The sequence below is a fragment of the Pleurodeles waltl genome, chromosome 6 (genome assembly GCF_031143425.1).
Source record: "Pleurodeles waltl isolate 20211129_DDA chromosome 6, aPleWal1.hap1.20221129, whole genome shotgun sequence".
Taxonomy (NCBI): Eukaryota; Metazoa; Chordata; class Amphibia; order Caudata; family Salamandridae; genus Pleurodeles; species Pleurodeles waltl.
In genome coordinates, this window is record NC_090445.1 from 385,727,295 (window position 1) to 385,739,291 (window position 11,997).

The following is an 11,997-nucleotide window of genomic DNA, read 5'->3' on the forward strand; positions in this document are numbered from 1 at the left end:
AGTTGCTCGAGGTGAGGCTCGAACTCACAACCTCGGCATGGCTCAGTACAAGTATTGCTGTATAAGTACCGCGCGCTAATCGATTGCGCCACTGGAGCTCACACATACACCATGAGTCCAACTGCGTGACCTAGAGGTGACTTAATAGACGACAGGATCGTCATCAACATACCGTATGCAAGATCAGCTCACATGCAAACATGTTACCCTGATTACTACAATTACAGTGGAACCGGAAAAGATTCTATAATTGTCCTGTAACATAAAATTCAGTCTTTTGAAAACCACATTCAATTATATCTCGTCAGTTCCGACAAAGTCTAGGGGAATCTAATTGTTATGTCTCATAAGCACAAAGGAGGAATTTAGCCAGAAAATGATATGTTGGACCCAAGTTGGGGGAAGGTGGGTAGTTGGATATCTTACTTCAACTGTTTTCATTTTAGCTACAGACTATTCTCAACAGAGTACCTCGTGTGTACAAATGATTTAAATCATGTTACAGGGTGGATGAAGTGGGTGAGTGGTTAAGGTGGCGGACTGCCCATACAGTGTGCTCTGCATGTGTGGATACAAATCCCACCATCGTCAAAGTCCGATCATGTTGGTTTTTGAAGGTCAGCACTGCTCCCAGTATAATTACGCTCTCTTTCGAGACACATCCAGAAATCGTTAGATGATCCCATCTGGCTAATCCATTGTAGCAAATACATTAAATAAAATAGAGGGTGTTGTGTTTATTAGAAAGTTAGTCTTTCATGGAGAGCCCAGAAGAATGTCTTTCCTTCAAGCATGGCCTTCAACTTAGTTTGGATATCTGGAAGGAATAGAAAGCAGCTCTTACTACTAAAGTGTCAGCTGTTTGAAGAGCCATTTATTTATGTCTGCCCTGCACTGACATATCCCTTCTGATGAGTAGTTTCCTGTAAATGTCTCAGATTGCAGAGATACTAACTACTGATATCCATATCCTGAGTAATGTGAGTTCTTTAATATTCTCCTAAGAATATAGAGTTTTGCCACCTTCCACGAAAAGTGCCTTAAGAATGTAGTTTAATGTGTGCCTATATGTTGACATTCATAAGTACATAGGTTTCCACTCATACTCTGAAACTCACAGCTGGCCACATTCTGCCTTAAGACTACATATGGCACTGTGAGATATGGAAATCCTCCGGCTTTGTAGCTCAGTGGCAAAGCACGGATTTTTTGGAACCAGGGGACACGAGTTCAATCCTCATCAGGATCTTCTGTTTATCTTTTAAATCTTAACTCTTTTCAAGTTATTTCACCTAGGAATCACACCTCGTTTTAAGCTTGCTTATTGTCAACGTTCCCTTTTCTACTTTTATCTTAGCAAGAAGACTTGAATAATACCAGAGAACTACGACTCATTCGTCTCCCCTTCCGATTGCCTGACAAACGCCTGACAAACGCTGTTCTCAGCCTGCAAGGCAAAACCAGATAATAACTCAATGTTTACCGTCCCTTGGAAAGGTTGAGCGAGTATCTGACCTCTCTTTCTGCTCAATCTGCTTCCACATAACGAGCGTTATAGGGCTCGAGCAGTGGCACCTTGGAGATTTTAATTTATTTCCTCTCAAAACACTATAGCTCCCAGATACCTCGGCTCTCAGGAAAATGAGGTGAATCCTCAAAACCCCAGCCACCACTCACCATAAACTTCCTTTTCTCATGCTCTCTGTTCAAATGATACAACTTATCTTGTACTTAAAGTGAAAGTGAATGCAGGCAGACTTGTTTGATAGATTTGGTGACCTTGATTGGTTGGGATGGATAAAGAAGTGAACCTGGTGTCTCAAGAAGTAGAATCAGGATGGGGATGAGGAAAAGAGAAATTGAGCAGGGACCACAATCACAGGTTAGAGAAATACGTGTCATGAATGAAATCATTTTAAAAAGTTGACTTCTAGCAGGCATTATTTTTCAAAATTGCAGACAAATTAAAAATGAATTTTGTATTGGAGGAACAATCACAGCACACAAGAGGTACAATCTACTTTAGAGGAATAGCATATTTGGCTAAGGCCTTTGTGTGATGATGCTATCCTTTTGCCATTTATATGAGTTATATTTTATTCAATTTGGTTGATCAACATTTTTTGCAGCACTTCAATTTATGGCTATTCATGCGACTATACTGTTTTTATTATTCTTGTTATTTAGCAAATTTATTTTTGAATACACTGATGTGAATGCATAGTTCACAAGTCAGCACATCATAATGCAGTGAAACGAATCGTCCCGAAGGTGATGTGATCCTAGGGACCCGGAGGAGTTAGACAGGAAGATTCTGAATAGAAGTAAATAATCTTTAGCAAGCGCCATCTTTAATCTGAGTTTAATTTTTCCTTTCATTGAAATGATTTAAAAAAGTTAATGCAGTTGCTCCAGGTGAGGCTCGAACTCACAACCTCGGCATGGCTCAGTGCAAGTACTGCTGTATAAGTACCGCGCGCTAACCGATTGCGCCACTGGAGCTCACACAACACCATGAGTCCAACTGCGCCACCTAGAGGTGACTTAGTAGACGACAGGATCGTCATCAACATACCGTATGCAAGATCAGCTCACATGCAAACATGTTACCCTGATTACTACAATTACAGTGGAACCGGAAAAAATTCTATAATTGTCCTGTAACATAAAATTCAGTCTTTTGAAAACCACATTCAATTATATCTTGTCAGTTCCGACAAAGTCTAGGGGAATCTAATTGTTATGTCTCATAAGCACAAAGGAGGAATTTAGCCAGAAAATGATATGTTGGACCCAAGTTGGGGGAAGGTGGGTAGTTGGATATCTTACTTCAACTGTTTTCATTTTAGCTACAGACTAGTGTCAACAGAGTACCTCATGTGTACAAATGCTTTAAATCCTGTTACAGGGTGGATGAAGTGGGTGAGTGGTTAAGGTGGCGGACTGCCCATACAGTGTGCTCTGCATGTGTGGATACAAATCCCTCCATCGTCAAAGTCCGATCATGTTGGTTTTTGAAGGTCAGCACTGCTCCCAGTATAATCACGCTCTCTTTCGAGACACATCCAAAAATCGTTAGATGATCCCATCTGGCTAATCCATTGTAGCAAATACATTAAATAAAATAGAGGGTGTTGTGTTTATTAGAAAGTTAGTCTTTCATGGAGAGCCCAGAAGAATGTCTTTCCTTCAAGCATAGCCTTCAACTTAGTTTGGATATCTGGAAGGAATAGAAAGCAGCTCTTACTACTAAAGTGTCAGCTGTTTGAAGAGCCATTTATTTATGTCTGCCCTGCACTGACATATCCCTTCTGATGAGTAGTTTCCTGTAAATGTCTCAGATTGCAGAGATACTAACTACTGATATCCATATCCTGAGTAATGTGAGTTCTTTAATATTCTCCTAAGAATATAGAGTTTTGCCACCTTCCACGAAAAGTGCCTTAAGAATGTAGTTTAATGTGTGCCTATATGTTGACATTCATAAGTACATAGGTTTCCACTCATACTCTGAAACTCACAGCTGGCCACATTCTGCCTTAAGACTACATATGGCACTCTGAGATATGGAAATCCTCCGGCTTTGTAGCTCAGTGGCAAAGCACTGATTTTTTGGAACCAGGGGACACGAGTTCAATCCTCATCAGGATCTTCTGTTTATCTTTTAAATCTTAACTCTTTTCAAGTTATTTCACCTAGGAATCACACCTCGTTTTAAGCTTGCTTATTGTCAACGTTCCCTTTTCTACTTTTATCTTAGCAAGAAGACTTGAATAATACCAGAGAACTACGACTCATTCGTCTCCCCTTCCGATTGCCTGACAAACGCCTGACAAACGCTGTTCTCACCCTGCTAGGCAAAACCAGATAATAACTCAATGTTTACCGTCCCTTGGAAAGGTTGAGCGAGTATCTGACCTCTCTTTCTGCTCAATCTGCTTCCACATAACGAGCGTTATAGGGCTCGAGCAGTGGCACCTTGGAGATTTTAATTTCTTTCCTCTCAAAACACTATAGCTCCCAGATACCTCGGCTCTCAGGAAAATGAGGTGAATCCTCAAAACCCCAGCCACCACTCACCATAAACTTCCTTTTCTCATGCTCTCTGTTCAAATGATACAACTTATCTTGTACTTAAAGTGAAAGTGAATGCAGGCAGACTTGTTTGATAGATTTGGTGACCTTGATTGGTTGGGGTGGATAAAAAAGTGAACCTGGTGTCTCAAGAAGTAGAATCAGGATGGGGATGAGGAAAAGAGAAATTGAGCATGGACCACAATCACAGGTTAGAGAAATACGTGTCATGAATGAAATCATTTTAAAAAGTTGACTTCTAGCAGGCATTATTTTTAAAAATTGCAGACAAATTAAAAATGAATTTTGTATTGGAGGAACAATCACAGCACACAAGAGGTACAATCTACTTTAGAGGAATAGCATATTTGGCTAAGGCCTTTGTGTGATGATGCTATCCTTTTGCCATTTATATGAGTTATATTTTATTCAATTTGGTTGATCAACATTTTTTGCAGCTCTTCAATTTATGGCTATTCATGCGACTATACTGTTTTTATTATTCTTGTTATTTAGCAAATTTCTTTTTGAATACACTGATGTGAATGCATAGTTCACAAGTCAGCACATCATAATGCAGTGAAACGAATCGTCCCGAAGGCGATGTGATCCTAGGGACCCGGAGGAGTCAGACAGGAAGATTCTGAATAGAAGTGAATAATCTTTAGCAAGCGCCATCTTTAATCTGAGTTTAATTTTTCCTTTCAGTGTAATGATTTAAAAAAGATAATGCAGTTGCTCGAGGTGAGGCTCGAACTCACAACCTCGGCATGGCTCAGTACAAGTATTGCTGTATAAGTACCGCGCGCTAATCGATTGCGCCACTGGAGCTCACACATACACCATGAGTCCAACTGCGTGACCTAGAGGTGACTTAATAGACGACAGGATCGTCATCAACATACCGTATGCAAGATCAGCTCACATGCAAACATGTTACCCTGATTACTACAATTACAGTGGAACCGGAAAAGATTCTATAATTGTCCTGTAACATAAAATTCAGTCTTTTGAAAACCACATTCAATTATATCTCGTCAGTTCCGACAAAGTCTAGGGGAATCTAATTGTTATGTCTCATAAGCACAAAGGAGGAATTTAGCCAGAAAATGATATGTTGGACCCAAGTTGGGGGAAGGTGGGTAGTTGGATATCTTACTTCAACTGTTTTCATTTTAGCTACAGACTATTCTCAACAGAGTACCTCGTGTGTACAAATGATTTAAATCATGTTACAGGGTGGATGAAGTGGGTGAGTGGTTAAGGTGGCGGACTGCCCATACAGTGTGCTCTGCATGTGTGGATACAAATCCCACCATCGTCAAAGTCCGATCATGTTGGTTTTTGAAGGTCAGCACTGCTCCCAGTATAATTACGCTCTCTTTCGAGACACATCCAGAAATCGTTAGATGATCCCATCTGGCTAATCCATTGTAGCAAATACATTAAATAAAATAGAGGGTGTTGTGTTTATTAGAAAGTTAGTCTTTCATGGAGAGCCCAGAAGAATGTCTTTCCTTCAAGCATGGCCTTCAACTTAGTTTGGATATCTGGAAGGAATAGAAAGCAGCTCTTACTACTAAAGTGTCAGCTGTTTGAAGAGCCATTTATTTATGTCTGCCCTGCACTGACATATCCCTTCTGATGAGTAGTTTCCTGTAAATGTCTCAGATTGCAGAGATACTAACTACTGATATCCATATCCTGAGTAATGTGAGTTCTTTAATATTCTCCTAAGAATATAGAGTTTTGCCACCTTCCACGAAAAGTGCCTTAAGAATGTAGTTTAATGTGTGCCTATATGTTGACATTCATAAGTACATAGGTTTCCACTCATACTCTGAAACTCACAGCTGGCCACATTCTGCCTTAAGACTACATATGGCACTCTGAGATATGGAAATCCTCCGGCTTTGTAGCTCAGTGGCAAAGCACTGATTTTTTGGAACCAGGGGACACGAGTTCAATCCTCATCAGGATCTTCTGTTTATCTTTTAAATCTTAACTCTTTTCAAGTTATTTCACCTAGGAATCACACCTCGTTTTAAGCTTGCTTATTGTCAACGTTCCCTTTTCTACTTTTATCTTAGCAAGAAGACTTGAATAATACCAGAGAACTACGACTCATTCGTCTCCCCTTCCGATTGCCTGACAAACGCCTGACAAACGCTGTTCTCACCCTGCAAGGCAAAACCAGATAATAACTCAATGTTTACCGTCCCTTGGAAAGGTTGAGCGAGTATCTGACCTCTCTTTCTGCTCAATCTGCTTCCACATAACGAGCGTTATAGGGCTCGAGCAGTGGCACCTTGGAGATTTTAATTTATTTCCTCTCAAAACACTATAGCTCCCAGATACCTCGGCTCTCAGGAAAATGAGGTGAATCCTCAAAACCCCAGCCACCACTCACCATAAACTTCCTTTTCTCATGCTCTCTGTTCAAATGATACAACTTATCTTGTACTTAAAGTGAAAGTGAATGCAGGCAGACTTGTTTGATAGATTTGGTGACCTTGATTGGTTGGGGTGGATAAAAAAGTGAACCTGGTGTCTCAAGAAGTAGAATCAGGATGGGGATGAGGAAAAGAGAAATTGAGCATGGACCACAATCACAGGTTAGAGAAATACGTGCCATGAATGAAATCATTTTAAAAAGTTGACTTCTAGCAGGCATTATTTTTCAAAATTGCAGACAAATTAAAAATGAATTTTGTATTGGAGGAACAATCACAGCACACAAGAGGTACAATCTACTTTAGAGGAATAGCATATTTGGCTAAGGCCTTTGTGTGATGATGCTATCCTTTTGCCATTTATATGAGTTATATTTTATTCAATTTGGTTGATCAACATTTTTTGCAGCTCTTCAATTTATGGCTATTCATGCGACTATACTGTTTTTATTATTCTTGTTATTTAGCAAATTTCTTTTTGAATACACTGATGTGAATGCATAGTTCACAAGTCAGCACATCATAATGCAGTGAAACGAATCGTCCCGAAGGCGATGTGATCCTAGGGACCCGGAGGAGTCAGACAGGAAGATTCTGAATAGAAGTGAATAATCTTTAGCAAGCGCCATCTTTAATCTGAGTTTAATTTTTCCTTTCAGTGTAATGATTTAAAAAAGATAATGCAGTTGCTCGAGCTCACAACCTCGGCATGGCTCAGTGCAAGTATTGCTGTATAAGTACCGCGCGCTAATGGATTGCGCCACTGGAGCTCACACATACACCATGAGTCCAACTGCGTGACCTAGAGGTGACTTAATAGACGACAGGATCGTCATCAACATACCGTATGCAAGATCAGCTCACATGCAAACATGTTACCCTGATTACTACAATTACAGTGGAACCGGAAAAGATTCTGTAATTGTCCTGTAACATAAAATTCAGTCTTTTGAAAACCACATTCAATTATATCTCGTCAGTTCCGACAAAGTCTAGGGGAATCTAATTGTAATGTCTCATAAGCACAAAGGAGGAATTTAGCCAGAAAATGATATGTTGGACCCAAGTTGGGGGAAGGTGGGTAGTTGGATATCTTACTTCAACTGTTTTCATTTTAGCTACAGACTAGTGTCAACAGAGTACCTCGTGTGTACAAATGCTTTAAATCATGTTACAGGGTGGATGAAGTGGGTGAGTGGTTAAGGTGGCGGACTGCCCATACAGTGTGCTCTGCATGTGTGGATACAAATCCCACCATCGTCAAAGTCCGATCATGTTGGTTTTTGAAGGTCAGCACTGCTCCCAGTATAATTACGCTCTCTTTCGAGACACATCCAGAAATCGTTAGATGATCCCATCTGGCTAATCCATTGTAGCAAATACATTAAATAAAATAGAGGGTGTTGTGTTTATTAGAAAGTTAGTCTTTCATGGAGAGCCCAGAAGAATGTCTTTCCTTCAAGCATGGCCTTCAACTTAGTTTGGATATCTGGAAGGAATAGAAAGCAGCTCTTACTACTAAAGTGTCAGCTGTTTGAAGAGCCATTTATTTATGTCTGCCCTGCACTGACATATCCCTTCTGATGAGCAGTTTCCTGTAAATGTCTCAGATTGCAGAGATACTAACTACTGATATCCATATCCTGAGTAATGTGAGTACTTTAATATTCTCCTAAGAATATAGAGTTTTGCCACCTTCCAAGAAAAGTGCCTTAAGAATGTAGTTTAATTTGTGCCTATATGTTGACATTCATAAGTACATAGGCTTCCACTCATACTCTGAAAGTCACAGCTGGCCACATTCTGCCTTAAGACTACATATGGCACTCTGAGATCGGAAACCGTCTGGCTTTGTAGCTCAGTGGCAAAGCACTAATTTTTTGGAACCAGGGGACACGAGTTCAATCCTCATCAGGGTCTTCTGTTTATCTTTTAAATCTTAACTCTTTTCAAGTTATTTCACCTAGGAATCACACCTCGTTTTAAGCTTGCTTATTGTCAACGTTCCCTTTTCTGCTTTTATCTTAACAAGAAGACTTGAATAATACCAGAGAACTACGACTCATTCGTCTCCCCTTCCGATTGCCTGACAAACGCTGTTCTCACCCTGCAAGGCAAAACCAGATAATAACTCAATGTTTACCGTCCCTTGGAAAGGTTGAGCGAGTATCTGACCTCTCTTTCTGCTCAATCTGCTTCCACATAACGAGCGTTATAGGGCTCGAGCAGTGGCACCTTGGAGATTTTAATTTCTTTCCTCTCAAAACACTATAGCTCCCAGATACCTCGGCTCTCAGGAAAATGAGGTGAATCCTCAAAACCCCAGCCACCACTCACCATAAACTTCCTTTTCTCATGCTCTCTGTTCAAATGATACAACTTATCTTGTACTTTAAGTGAAAGTGAATGCAGGCAGACTTGTTTGATAGATTTGGTGACCTTGATTGGTTGGGGTGGATAAAGAAGTGAACCTGGTGTCTCAAGAAGTAGAATCAGGATGGGGATGAGGAAAAGAGAAATTGAGCATGGACCACAATCACAGGTTAGAGAAATACGTGTCATGAATGAAATCATTTTAAAAAGTTGACTTCTAGCAGGCATTATTTTTCAAAATTGCAGACAAATTAAAAATGAATTTTGTATTGGAGGAACAATCACAGCACACAAGAGGTACAATCTACTTTAGAGGAATAGCATATTTGGCTAAGGCCTTTGTGTGATGATGCTATCCTTTTGCCATTTATATGAGTTATATTTTATTCAATTTGGTTGATCGACATTTTTTGCAGCTCTTCAATTTATGGCTATTCATGCGACTATACTGTTTTTATTATTCTTGTTATTTAGCAAATTTCTTTTTGAATACACTGATGTGAATGCATAGTTCACAAGTCAGCACATCATAATGCAGTGAAACGAATCGTCCCGAAGGCGATGTGATCCTAGGGACCCGGAGGAGTTAGACAGGAAGATTCTGAATAGAAGTAAATAATCTTTAGCAAGCGCCATCTTTAATCTGAGTTTAATTTTTCCTTTCATTGAAATGATTTAAAAAAGATAATGCAGTTGCTCCAGGTGAGGCTCAAACTCACAACCTCGGCATGGCTCAGTGCAAGTACTGCTGTATAAGTACCGCGCGCTAACCGATTGCGCCACTGGAGCTCACACATACACCATGAGTCCAACTGCGCCACCTAGAGGTGACTTAGTAGACGACAGGATCGTCATCAACATACCGTATGCAAGATCAGCTCACATGCAAACATGTTACCCTGATTACTACAATTACAGTGGAACCGGAAAAGATTCTATAATTGTCCTGTAACATAAAATTCAGTCTTTTGAAAACCACATTCAATTATATCTCGTCAGTTCCGACAAAGTCTAGGGGAATCTAATTGTTATGTCTCATAAGCACAAAGTAGGAATTTAGCCAGAAAATGATATGTTGGACCCAAGTTGGGGGAAGGTGGGTAGTTGGATATCTTACTTCAACTGTTTTCATTTTAGCTACAGATTAGTGTCAACAGAGTACCTCGTGTGTACAAATGCTTTAAATCCTGTTCCAGGGTGGATGAAGTGGGTGAGTGGTTAAGGTGGCGGACTGCCCATACAGTGTGCTCTGCATGTGTGGATACAAATCCCACCATCGTCAAAGTCCGATCATGTTGGTTTTTGAAGGTCAGCACTGCTCCCAGTATAATTACGCTCTCTTTCGAGACACATCCAGAAATCGTTAGATGATCCCATCTGGCTAATCCATTGTAGCAAATACATTAAATAAAATAGAGGGTGTTGTGTTTATTAGAAAGTTAGTCTTTCATGGAGAGCCCAGAAGAATGTCTTTCCTTCAAGCATGGCCTTCTACTTAGTTTGGATATCTGGAAGGAATAGAAAGCAGCTCTTACTACTAAAGTGTCAGCTGTTTGAAGAGCCATTTATTTATGTCTGCCCTGCACTGACATATCCCTTCTGATGAGTAGTTTCCTGTAAATGTCTCAGATTGCAGAGATACTAACTACTGATATCCATATCCTGAGTAATGTGAGTACTTTAATATTCTCCTAAGAATATAGAGTTTTGCCACCTTCCACGAAAAGTGCCTTAAGAATGTAGTTTAATGTGTGCCTATATGTTGACATTCATAAGTACATAGGTTTCCACTCATACTCTGAAACTCACAGCTGGCCACATTCTGCCTTAAGACTACATATGGCACTCTGAGATATGGAAAACCTCCGGCTTTGTAGCTCGGTGGCAAAGCACGGATTTTTTGGAACCAGGGGACACGAGTTCAATCCTCATCAGGATCTTCTGTTTATCTTTTAAATCTTAACTCTTTTCAAGTTATTTCACCTAGGAATCACACCTCGTTTTGAGCTTGCTTATTGTCAACGTTCCCTTTTCTGCTTTTATCTTAGCAAGAAGACTTGAATAATACCAGAGAACTACGACTCATTCGTCTCCCCTTCCATTGCCTGACAAACGCCTGACAAACGCTGTTCTCACCCTGCTAGGCAAAACCAGATAATAACTCAATGTTTACCGTCCCTTGGAAAGGTTGAGCGAGTATCTGACCTCTCTTTCTGCTCAATCTGCTTCCACATAACGAGCGTTATAGGGCTCGAGCAGTGGCACCTTGGAGATTTTAATTTCTTTCCTCTCAAAACACTATAGCTCCCAGATACCTCGGCTCTCAGGAAAATGAGGTGAATCCTCAAAACCCCAGCCACCACTCACCATAAACTTCCTTTTCTCATGCTCTCTGTTCAAATGATACAACTTATCTTGTACTTAAAGTGAAAGTGAATGCAGGCAGACTTGTTTGATAGATTTGGTGACCTTGATTGGTTGGGGTGGATAAAGAAGTGAACCTGGTGTCTCAAGAAGTAGAATCAGGATGGGGATGAGGAAAAGAGAAATTGAGCATGGACCACAATCACAGGTTAGAGAAATACGTGTCATGAATGAAATCATTTTAAAAAGTTGACTTCTAGCAGGCATTATTTTTCAAAATTGCAGACAAATTAAAAATGAATTTTGTATTGGAGGAACAATCACAGCACACAAGAGGTACAATCTACTTTAGAGGAATAGCATATTTGGCTAAGGCCTTTGTGTGATGATGCTATCCTTTTGCCATTTATATGAGTAATATTTTATTCAATTTGGTTGATCAACATTTTTTGCAGCTCTTCAATTTATGGCTATTCATGCGACTATACTGTTTTTATTATTCTTGTTATTTAGCAAATTTCTTTTTGAATACACTGATGTGAATGCATAGTTCACAAGTCAGCACATCATAATGCAGTGAAACGAATCGTCCCGAAGGCGATGTGATCCTAGGGACCCGGAGGAGTCAGACAGGAAGATTCTCAATAGAAGTGAATAATCTTTAGCAAGCGCCATCTTTAATCTGAGTTTAATTTTTCCTTTCAGTGTAATGATTTAAAAAAGATAATGCAGT

At 40.0% G+C, this 11,997-nt stretch overlaps 4 non-coding genes across 4 annotated transcripts; all 4 read right to left on the reverse strand.

The window, feature by feature from the left end:
* Positions 1–3: 3 nt before the first annotated feature.
* On the reverse strand, positions 4–98 carry TRNAI-UAU (transfer RNA isoleucine (anticodon UAU)). The gene is made up of 2 exons: positions 61–98; positions 4–39 (listed from the first exon to the last, which is right to left on the reverse strand). It is a non-coding gene; the product is annotated as a tRNA-Ile (tRNA).
* Positions 99–2,407: 2,309 nt separating this feature from the next.
* TRNAI-UAU (transfer RNA isoleucine (anticodon UAU)) lies at positions 2,408–2,502 on the reverse strand. Its single transcript has 2 exons — positions 2,465–2,502; positions 2,408–2,443 (listed from the first exon to the last, which is right to left on the reverse strand). It is a non-coding gene; the product is annotated as a tRNA-Ile (tRNA).
* A 2,308-nt stretch (positions 2,503–4,810) lies between these two features.
* On the reverse strand, positions 4,811–4,905 carry TRNAI-UAU (transfer RNA isoleucine (anticodon UAU)). The gene is made up of 2 exons: positions 4,868–4,905; positions 4,811–4,846 (listed from the first exon to the last, which is right to left on the reverse strand). It is a non-coding gene; the product is annotated as a tRNA-Ile (tRNA).
* A 4,689-nt stretch (positions 4,906–9,594) lies between these two features.
* On the reverse strand, positions 9,595–9,689 carry TRNAI-UAU (transfer RNA isoleucine (anticodon UAU)). The gene is made up of 2 exons: positions 9,652–9,689; positions 9,595–9,630 (listed from the first exon to the last, which is right to left on the reverse strand). It is a non-coding gene; the product is annotated as a tRNA-Ile (tRNA).
* Between the last annotated feature and the right edge of the window lie 2,308 nt (positions 9,690–11,997).